At 47.3% G+C, this 11,054-nt stretch overlaps 1 pseudogene; it reads right to left on the bottom strand.

Moving 5' to 3' along the window:
* Positions 1 to 1,044: 1,044 nt before the first annotated feature.
* LOC141083866 (uncharacterized) lies at positions 1,045 to 5,051 on the bottom strand (annotated as a pseudogene).
* Between the last annotated feature and the right edge of the window lie 6,003 nt (positions 5,052 to 11,054).

The raw sequence follows: 11,054 nt of genomic DNA, 5'->3' as shown, positions 1-11,054 counted from the left end.
GTAATTTATTCTGTAACATAGGGACCAACACCCAAACCTTCTGCCCCTCCTCCTTGGCCCTCAGCCTGGCATTACGGTCATTCCAGACCTTCTGATTGATTTGGGCCTGGGTCATGTTCTCATGGGCCAGGTTGCTCTGTTTTTGCATCCTGTCTCTGAGTCGCAGTACATATTCGACCACCGAGACGCCTGTAGTTTTGGGGTCGCCCTCCCAACAGTCCTTAATCAAATCAAGAGGCCCCCTGACCCTCCTCCCATAAACAAGTTGTCATGATCCAGGACGGGGTTTCGCTTTGGCCCATCCTGATCAGACTGGGGGTTAATTGTTCCGCCTCTCTCTGGCAGAGGGCGGCTATTTAATGCTCACTGGACCTAGGTCCGGTGTGAGTTATACTCCTGCCCTCGGCTGAGTTAGTTGACCTTGTGCGTACGTGTGCCTTGTGCCTGATATCTTGCTTGCTTGTTTGGTGTTGATCCGGTTCTGTCCCTGTTACGAGTTCTGCCTGCCCCTCTTGTACTGCGCTATCTCTCGTGTATGACTCTCTGCTTGTGACCCGATTTCTCTCTGCTCGTCCCCTTTGTACCACGTCGCCCTCTTGTGTATGACCTTTGGCTTTGTCTGACCACCCGTCTGTTTGTCCCTCTTGTGCCTCGTTTGCCCGTACTGTTGTGACCTCCGTTTTGCCTGACTCTGAGTTGTTGTATGGTGTCCTGTCATATCTGAAAGCAGGAGGCTAAGCCCCGCCCCCTTGCAGTCACATGACCATAGGTCCTGTTGGCAACTTCTGTGTCCACAAGTCCTGTGCATCTTTACTCTCCGGCGCTGACTGGACCCTGACACCAATAGTTTGAAGCACATATTGTCACCTCTGCTGCCCTGCTCCACAGGTATCTTTTACCACTGTTTCTGTACTCAGGACACGCACACTGGCTCTGTGAGCGAGTGTAGTGCGGTGTCTCTGACACCAGTTCAATGGGGGAGAATCCTGTAGAGGCCTGAGGTACCTCTCTGTATGCAAATAACAGATGAGGGAGGTACTGCTCTCAGTCTCTTCCTTCAGTCTCCACCAGAATTTTGAGCATTTGTTTTAATGTTCCATTAAAACGCTCGCAGACTCCGTTGGTTTGGGGATGATAGGCGCTGGCCACAAAATGCTGCACTTGTATGTTCTCCCAGAGGCTTTCCATCAGATCGGACATGAATTGGGTTCCCTGATCAGTTAACATTTCCCTGGGGAAACCCACACGAGAGAAAATAGTCAGTAAAGCATCCGCCACTTTGCTCGGATGGAGGACAGTGCCACAGCTTCCGGATATCGTGTAGCATAGTCTACCTCTATGAGGATGTACTTTTTGCCAGAGCTGCTAGGAATTGCAAGTGGCCGTATGATATCCACAGCCACTTGCTGGAAAGGCTCATCGATCACTGGCAGTGGTTTCAATGGGGCTTTCTGTATATCCCCAGACTTTCCAGCTCTCTGACAAACTGCGCAGGATCAACAGTAGTTGGCTATATCTGTCCCCATCTTGGGCCAATAAAAGTTATATGTCAGGCGAGCTTTAGTCTTTTGTATTTCAAGGTGCCCAGCCAAAGGAATTTCATGAGCAATTCTCAATCATTTTTCCCTAAATGGATAAGGAACGACCAGCTGCTTTTCACAGTCCCAAGGTTATGTAGTATCAGTGGGGAGAGTCTCTTTATACAGTCTGCCCTGCTCCCAGTATATTCTCTCTTTGCCAGAAGCAGTGGGGGGTTGATCTGCAAGGCATCTGAGCTTCTCCATACTGACATCTGTCCGCAGGGCCTCCTGGAAGCTCTGACTGTCAGTCTGTGGCCCCTGGCTTAGTGTTACTGCCAGGCCCTGGTCTGAAGCTGAGTCGTCAGTGTCATTTATCAGGGACCTTGTTGGGTCTGCCATGTGAGGAGGCTCCTGGGCCACAGTATGGTCCTCTGGTTCCAGCAGTTCTATTTGAGCCTCATCTAATCTCTGGGGTTTTTTCTGAGCTGCAGCCTAACTCCGGGTCACAGCTGCCACATACGTACACTCCTGTGCATTGGTACATTTTCCTTCCTCGCACGGGATCTCAGGTGGGTTGCTTTCTTCCATCTTCTCTGTAGCATTTATTTGTAAGGGAGGGATATAGTGGGACACCATCCTCCCCAAGTCTGTGCCTAGCAACACATTAGTGGGAATGGCCTCTGATACTCCGACTTCTCTCAGTCCTTTCCCTGCTCCCCAGTCCAGTTACACACGGGCCATGGGTACGGCAGGGCTAACAGCCCCAATTCCGGTTATATACATAGTCTTTCCTGATATGATATCTGCAGGGGTTACCGTTACTGGATGCACCAGTGTCACCTCTGCCCCAGTGTCTCTGAGTTCAATGGTGACTTTATTGCCAACGGTGACAGATTGACAGTTCTCATTGGTCCTCACATCAGAGCCGGCCACAAAGAGGACAGCAGGTGGGGAACCAGACGGCTTTGGGGTGGTAGTTGGGTGTTTGTCCCTATCAGGGCAGAGAGCGCTAACATGTCCCACTTTGCTGCAGGAGAAGCATTGGCGTGTATCTCCTAGAGAGTGTCTATTCCCTGGGACTCCTTAGGAGGTGGGCTTGGACAGCACTGGTGATCGGCCAGGGAGAAGAGAGAAGGGTCCCTGGCACCTCAGGCATCCTGCTAGCCACATAGCAGTCAGCAATCCTTGCAGCATGATCCGCAGTTCATGGCTCCCCATCACACACAAATTGTCATACATCCATGGGGCACATGTGAAGAAATTGATCCTTGACCATTAGATCCGTTAAGTCTTCAAAAGTATTAACAGAAAGTCCCCTCATCCATTGGTGGAACGTGGTCCTCACACCATCCATATAGCTCTCCGTTGATCCACGTTGTAGATTCCGGATCTTTCTCCAATACACTTCTGGGGTTAGGTTGTACTTCCTGATCAGGGCCTCTTTTATTGCTTCATAGTTTCCATCTAACTCTAGCGGGAGTCCAGCAAAAACTTCCAGGGCTTTGCCTCTCAACCCTGGGGTTAGATACTGTGCCCACTGCTCACTGGGTAAATGGTATTGCCTGCAGGTTTTTGGAAACCCCCGAAGGAAAGTATCTAAGGCTGGTTTCACATTTGCGTTTTTTAGCGCTGGAAAAAAACGCACACCTGCGCATGCGTTTTTTCCCCTATATTTAACATGGGTGCGCATACCTGCGCGCTGGTAAGCGCATGTATGCGATTTTCATGCGCTGCGTTTTTTTGGGGTGTGCGTTGGGATTTTCCAGACGCAGCATGTTGCATTTTTTGGCCCTGCAAAAAAGCGCATGCGCACATATGCGCACGTTTTGCGCTAAAAATGGCCATTATAGCCTATGGATGCGCATATGTGCGCACTGGCATGCTCATGTATGCGTTTTTTTGCATATGCGTTTTTTTTTTAAACCATGGAATTTAGGGGTTTGGGTTAGAGTTAGGGTTAGTTAAGGGGGTTTAGGGTTAGGGTTATGGTCAGGGTCAGGGTTAGGGTTGGGGTTTGGGTCAGGGTTAGGGTTAAGTATGGTTTTGTTAAGGATTAGGGTCATGGTTAGGGTCAGGATTAGGGTTAAGTATGGTTTTGTTAAGGGTTAGGGTCAGGGTTAGGGTTAGGGTTAGGGTTAGGGTCAGGGTTAGGGTTAGGGTCAGGGTTAGGGTCAGGATTAGGGTTAAGTATGGTTTTGTTAAGGATTAGGGTCATGGTTAGGGTCAGGATTAGGGTTAAGTATGGTTTTGTTAAGGGTTAGGGTCAGGGTTAGGGTTAGGGTTAGGGTTAGGGTCAGGGATAGGGTTAGGGTTAGGGTTAGGGTCAGGGTTAGGGTCAGGATTAGGGTTAAGTATGGTTTTGTTAAGGATTAGGGTCAGGGTTAGGGTCAGGATTAGGGTTAGTATGGTTTTGTTAAGGGTTAGGGTCAGGGTTAGGGTTAGGGTCAGAGTTAGGGTCAGGATTAGGGTTAAGTATGGTTTGGTTAAGGGTTAGGGTCAGGGTCAGGGTTAGGGTTAGGGTTAGGGTTAGGGTCAGGGTTAGGGTTAAGTATGGTTTTGTTAAGGGTTAGGGTCAGGGTTAGGGTTAGGGTTAGGGTCAGGGTTAGGGTTAGGGTTAGGGTCAGGGTTAGGGTTAGGGTTAGGGTTAGTTAGGGTTTAGGGTTTGGGTTAGGGTTAAGTATGATTTGGTTAAGGGTTAGGGTCAGGGTTAGGGTTAGGGTTAGGGTTAGGGTTAGGGTCAGGGTTAGGGTTAGTAAAGTCATGGTTTGGGTAGTGTGAGGGGCCACCTAAAAATGTTGGAAAAAAACGCAAACGCGGTAAAAACGCGCTAAAAACGCATACAAACGCATAAAAACGCTGCGTTTTTTTCAAGCATGCTCATAAAAATGCTTGAAAAAAACGCAGCAGTTGTATGCTTATGTATGCGTTTTTTCAATGCGTTTTTTTTGCGGGAAAAACGCGCTGCAAAAAAAAGCAAGTGTGAAACTAGCTTAAGTCTCCATCACAGGGAAGTTTTTCAGACATGGTTTCCTTGGATTTATGTCCTGGAGAGGGGTCAGCTGCGGACTGTTACCCCTTTCTATTTGAGCCATCTGAAGCTTGAAAGCTCTCTCGACCTGACGTTCTGCAGCCTCTCTCAGCCTGGCGTTCTGCAGCAGCAGCCTCTCTCTCAGCCTGGCGTTCTGCAGTAGCAGCCTGTTGGTACTGTAGAATAAGCTGCATACGCAGATTGGGATCACTTGTTCCCAGCTGTTGTAATTCCATTTGTAAAGTAGAGTCCATAGGCTCCTCAGCACTGACATACTGGCACTTCCAGCAGGTATCTCTGGTGCAAGAGCTGGCATTGCTGGGTCTCTCTGAGGTGGTCTCTCTCTTTGGCCAGATGCTTCAGTATTTTGCTCTGTCATGCTCGACCAAGGTGCGTATCAGCAGTTCCTTAGATTTGTCAGCTGTCTCTATTCCTCTCTGCTCACAGAGGTCGGTCAGAGCCTCTTTGCTCTGCTTCTGCTTCTTGTACTGGACTGCCACCATATCGATGAACAGCCTTTGCCAAATAAAACATAGAAAAGAAAAACTGGGAAGGGGAACTGCAACTATGTCCAAATAAGCACTGAGCTGAACCTTGCAGAACTGGTGCACTCCTCGCAAGGATACCAATTCTTTAGTACATGGAATAATTGCTTGCACCATGCACTAATGCTCTACTGTAATAGAAATAAATTCTATCCCACCGCTCTGCCACCAATTTGTCACGTACCTGCTTCTCAGCACGTGATTTGGGGCTGCGACTGCAAGGGTTAATCTATCTCCTCTCACTCAGTCCAGCATTCAACCTCTCTTCTATGCTGCAGTAAGAGCATAAATCACACCCCGACACAGACCACACACCCCGCTCATACACGCTGCCACCACTCACCGAACACACGGGGCGATGAGTACCGGAAATACTACTACTACTATGTGCCAATCACCAGCAGCATACACTTTCTAAGGCTATGGATTCTTTAGAGCAACAAGGTTCATACTTATTAAAGTTTTAAGCTTTAATATAAAAGGTACAGTGCTTACAATAAAAAGGATATAAAAGTGTAAATAAAAAGTGACATACAAATATGCAAAACAGCGATAAATAAAAGGGAGAAACTTACAGAAATATCAAACTTTGCAGTCTGTTATTCTGTCCCCGAGGGAGGGGTGGAATATGAATGGAGCACATCAGCTTTCCATGCTGCCCTCATATGTGAACACTTTTCTTTGTGTGTATGCCTAATTTATAGACGTGACTAGGGAATCCAATTTCTAGGCCAGCCTTTCATGTTAATATTCTAATTGCTGGTTTGTGACTGGACCATGGCTAATTTACCAATGAATATATTGTTTTTCCTGAAACCCTTTGTGTAACCTTTCTCATAGCTAGATGGTGTAATTCACCAATTCGCATCTCTTCTTCAAAGACACTAAAGCTGGAGTCACACATAGCAATCTTGCTAGCGAGATCGCTGCTGAGTCACAACTTTTGTGACGTAACAGCGATCTCACCAGCGAGATTGCTGTGTGTGACAGCGATCAGCGAGCGGCCTCCCTGCCGGTATCGCTGATCACTGTAAGAATCCTCTGGACATTTTTTTGGTCGCTGGTCTCCCGCTGGCCAGCACGCATCGCTGCGTGTGACAGGCGGGAGACCAGCGATCAGCTGTAAAAAATAGAATTAAAATAAATAATATTGTTATTCTCACCTTCCGACGTCCCGCGCAGCCATCCTGCCTCTCTCCACGCTCCGGTCCCAGTGATCCTTTGCACGAATGACCGCGTGACCGTGACGTCTCGTGGTCATTCTCGCAAAGGATTACTGGGACCGGAGCGTGGAGAGAGGCGGGAAACCTGCGCGGGACGAATATTTTTTATTTTAATTCTATTTTTTACGGGTATGGCAAGCGATGCCGGGCACTCGGCATCGCTGTGCTGATCGCTGGTGAAGCTGTCTGTGTGACAGCTCACAAGCGATCACATAGCGACTTACCAGCGATCCTGACACCTTGATATCGGTGTAGGTATTGCTGGTAAGTCGCTATGTGTGACTCCAGCTTAAGAGGTGTGAACTGTTACCACTGTGTGGTTCTCAGGAAAGCCCCCTGGTGAGATTGGAGACAAGAAACTGCCTTCTCAGGATAAAATAAGGTCATGACCTGTGTGGAGAGCTGCAGCCTAAAGGCCCCGTCTCACTAAGCAATCTCGGTAGCGAGATCGCTGCTGAGTCACAACTTTTGTGACATAACAGCGATCTCACCAGCGAGATCGCTATGTGTGACAGCGATCAGCGAGTGGCCCCCCTGCCGGTATCGCTGATCGCTGCAAGAAATCTCTGGACATTTCTTTGGTCGCTGGTCTCCCGCTGGCCAGCACGCATCGCTGTGTGTGACAGGCGGGAGACCAGCGATCAGGTGTAAAAAATAATAAAAAAAATAAAAAATATAGTTATTCTCACCTTCCGACGTCGCGTTCAGCCATCCCGCCTCTCTCCACGCTCCGGTCCCAGTGATCCTTTGCACGAATGACCGTGAGACTTTGTTATCCCACGAGACTGTGACATCTCGCGGTCATTCGTGCAAAGGATCACTGGGACCGGAGCGTGGAGAGAGGCGGGATGGCTGAACAGGACGTCGGAAGGTGAGAATAACTATATTTTTTATTTTGATTCTATTTTTTACAGGATGGCCAGTGATGCCGGGCACTCGGCATCGCTGTGCTGATCGCTGGTGAAGCTGTCTGTGTGACAGCTCACCAGCGATCACATAGCGATTTACCAGCGATCCTGACACCTTCATATCGGTGTCGGGATCGCTGGTAAGTCGCTTAGTGTGACGGGGCCTTTAGACAAATGTTAATAACTGCTGGTCATACATGCATACATAAACATATTTCACTACAGTCATAGTGGAGATGTTGGAGTGTGATTGATTGAGTGGATAGACAGGTGTCTTTAATACAGATAATAAGTTTGAACAGGTGCAATTTACACAGGGAGATACCCCGGGTTAGGGTTGGGAGGTTGGGGCTAAAGTTAGGGTTAGGGTTGGGGCTAAAGTTGGGGTTGGGGCTAATGTTAGGATTACGTTTACGGTTGGGATTAGGGTTAGGGGTGTGTTGCGGTTAGGGTTGGAGTTTGAATCAAGGGGTTTCCACTGTTTAGTCACGTCAGGGGCTCTCCAAACGCGACATGGTGCCTGATTTCAATTCCAGCCAATTTTGCATTGAAAAGTCAAACGGCGCTCCTTCCCTTCCGAGCTCTGCCATGCACCCAAACAGTGATTTACCTGCATTTATGGGGTATCAGCATACTCAGGACAAATTGTACAACAACTTTTGGGGTCCAATTTCTCCTGTTACCCTTGGTAAAATAAAACAAATTGGATCTGAAGTAATTTTTTTTTTTTTTTAAACATTCCAAAAATTCCTGTGAAGCACCTGAAGGGTTAATAAACTTCTTGAATGTTGTTTTTATCAATTGGAGGGGTGCAGTTTTTAGAATGGTGTCACTTTTGGGTATTTTCTATCATATAGACCCCTGAAAGTGACTTCAAATGTGATTTGGTCTCTAAAAAAAATGCTTTTGTACATTTTGTTGTAAAAATGAGAAATCGCTGTCCAATTTTAACCCTTATAACTTCCTAACAAAAAGAAAAATTGTTTCCAAAATTGTGCTGATGTAAAGTAGACATGTGGAAATGTTATTTATTAAGTATTTTGTAACATATCTGTAATTTAAGGGCATGAAAATTCAAAGTTGGAAAATTGCGAAATGTTCAAAATTTTTGCCAAATTACAGTTTTTTTCACAAATAAATGCAAATCATATCTAAGAAATTTTACCACTCTCATGAAGTACAATATGTCATGAGAAAACACTGTCAGAATTACCAGGATCCATGGAAGCATTCCAGAGTTATTACAGTACCTCATAAAGGGACAGTGGTCAGAAATGTAAAAATTGGCCTGGTCATTAACATGCAAACCACCCTTGGGGGTAAAGGGGTTAAACAAAAATATTAGGAAAAAAAGGCATTAGAGAATAAGGATATATAAATCCAAAAATACATTAAGGTGCAAGTGCTTTTGATATTTTTCTAAATTACCATTTATTTAAAGATGGAATGGAAGGAATCCAATAAAGGAGTGTATAGATCAATAAGATCAATAAAGTGCTAATGCTTATTGTATCAGTACTATACTGAGTTCCCATTCATGGACTAAGTGTAGAACACAGTATTCGTTCTGAAAAATAAATAAGGATCACCAGGAGTCAGAATACATATACTGTATGTGACGTTTTTGGTAAGAGCTACGTCGGAGAGTGGACCCTCTGGATCGCGGATCCGGAGCCCCTGGGCCGAGCACACCAGGTGAAGACCGACCCCTATACAGGGATCGTTTGGGGCAGGACCACAGGGGACGGAAGCGCGACAGCCGGAACCAAGAGGGACGGCTCCACGGACAAATAAGGACTAGGGAGGAGGTTGGCTTAGATATGGGCCCGGGACTGACGGACAGAGGAATGTGACACAGGGCAAGGCAGTGAGACAGAGCGTGGACAAGAGGAACTACAGCGGCATGTAACACAGGGCACGGCAGGGAGACAGAGCATGGACAGGGGGAACTACAGAGGCATGAAACACAGGGCACGGCAGGGAGACAGAGCATGGACAAGAGGAACTACAGAGGCATGTAACACAGGGCACGGCAGGGAGACAGAGCATGGACAGGGGGAACTACAGAGGCATGAAACACAGGGCACGGCAGGTAGACAGAGCATGGACAAGAGGAACTACAGAGACATGAAACACAGGGCGCGGCAGGGAGACAGAGCATGGACAAGGGGAACTATAGAGGACTGTATCGGCCAGAGGGTGCAGGAGACTACACGATCATCAGGCGTCCTCACAGCGAGGACGCCTGAAGTATCCTAGCACCCGGAAGTGCGTCCCCCTGTCCTGCCCCTCAGCGCCGCCCACCGCTGGAGGCAGAGAGCGGGAGGGGGCGCGTGCGCGACAGAGAGCGGGTACCAGGAGCTGCAGTGAGGAGGAACGCAGGACGAGCGCGCGCCTGGATGGGGGCGCGTAGGTAAGGAGACGCTGCGGTGTGCGCTGCTGCTGGAGGGGCATCGGCGGGCATAGCCGCCGATGTCACACTGTATTAGGTGCTCCACAAGTGTACGTGCAGTTATGAAAGTGTTACGACTGTGTATATTGCCGCTACAACCACAAGAGCTCCGTTTTGCCTAAAGCTTCTTCCAAAGGAGGTGCTAACTAGCTGATGAGTGTGTGTGCTTTTTTTTATGTCTATGTTGACAGATCAGCTGTTCGCGGCATCAGGGTATCTGGTGTGTGTGTTGGTACATACGAGACCTGCTGAATTCTTATAATGAAAGATGACTTCTGGTTCCCTACTCTTGGAACACTAGCATGGAATGCTTCAATGCCGAATGCGTTGGAGCCGGAAGTCAATGAGATTAGCGAGTTGCGAATGCGCTGTAACTGAATACAGAAAATAGCACTGATATCACTCTTAACAAATAGAGTAACGTACAAAGGAGATGTGTACACATTAAAGCAGGCCTTTTTTGGTAGCACAATAGATTACAAATGAGTATACAAATCGGAATATGATGAAGGAAAAGTAGGGAATTGATAAGGTACGACGGTGATGAGCATAGAAGGTAATTGTAAAAATGTAGGGTAATGGAGAACTATAGAAGTTGTGACAAAGTCACTGACAAAGTACTGGAGAGGAGATATGTAGGTTGTTAGCTTCATTAATATAAACCTAAGAAAAATTATTCAGCACACTAAGTGATGGGAGGGGTTAATCAGCCATGTTTAGAGCTAGGTTGATTGAACAGCTGTAGATTGCGAGGAGTCCAGAGGATAAATACACAGCTTTCTGAAGCATTTCAGAGCAGGTGGGTCTGGAGGTGCAAGCTCTGGAGATGTGCTTTTGTGTTAAGGAAAGCTGGAATTTGCATTGATTATTCTTGAAGCAGGCGGATTCCAGTAGCATCAAGGATTGTGCCAAACATTAGTTTTTTTTTTTTTTGTTAAGCCGGGAAGGCCTTGTTTGTTTTGCCAACCCTGCACTGGTTTTATGCTGTATTTTTAATAAAACCAGTGGGAGATTTAAAGAGACAGTGTTCCTGTCTATCTCAATGTGCAGTCGAGTGAATCGATCTACCACAGTTGGTGCTTGAAGTGTGGGTAAGATCTCCAGGGAGCAAGTGTGACTTTTATGGACAAACTGCATATTCTGAGTGAAGGCGGCTGTAAGGATGGAACAGCAGTCATACAAAATAGAGGAGCTGATCTAGCATCTGGTCCAAAGCCAACAGCAGCAGCTCCAGCAGCAGCAACAGGGGACGAGTAAGCAGCTGATGCAACAGAACCGACGACAGCAACAGCAGATTGAATTACTCACAGAGGCGACTCGTGGCACAGAGGCACCCCCGGCCCCAATGTCAGCTGATGATTTCTCTGTTTGGAAGGCA

Source organism: Dendrobates tinctorius, unplaced genomic scaffold, assembly GCF_039654945.1.
Source record: "Dendrobates tinctorius isolate UK_male_01 unplaced genomic scaffold, ASM3965494v1 ptg000021l, whole genome shotgun sequence".
NCBI lineage: Eukaryota > Metazoa > Chordata > Amphibia > Anura > Dendrobatidae > Dendrobates > Dendrobates tinctorius.
This window is presented reverse-complemented; position numbering and strand designations above follow the sequence as displayed.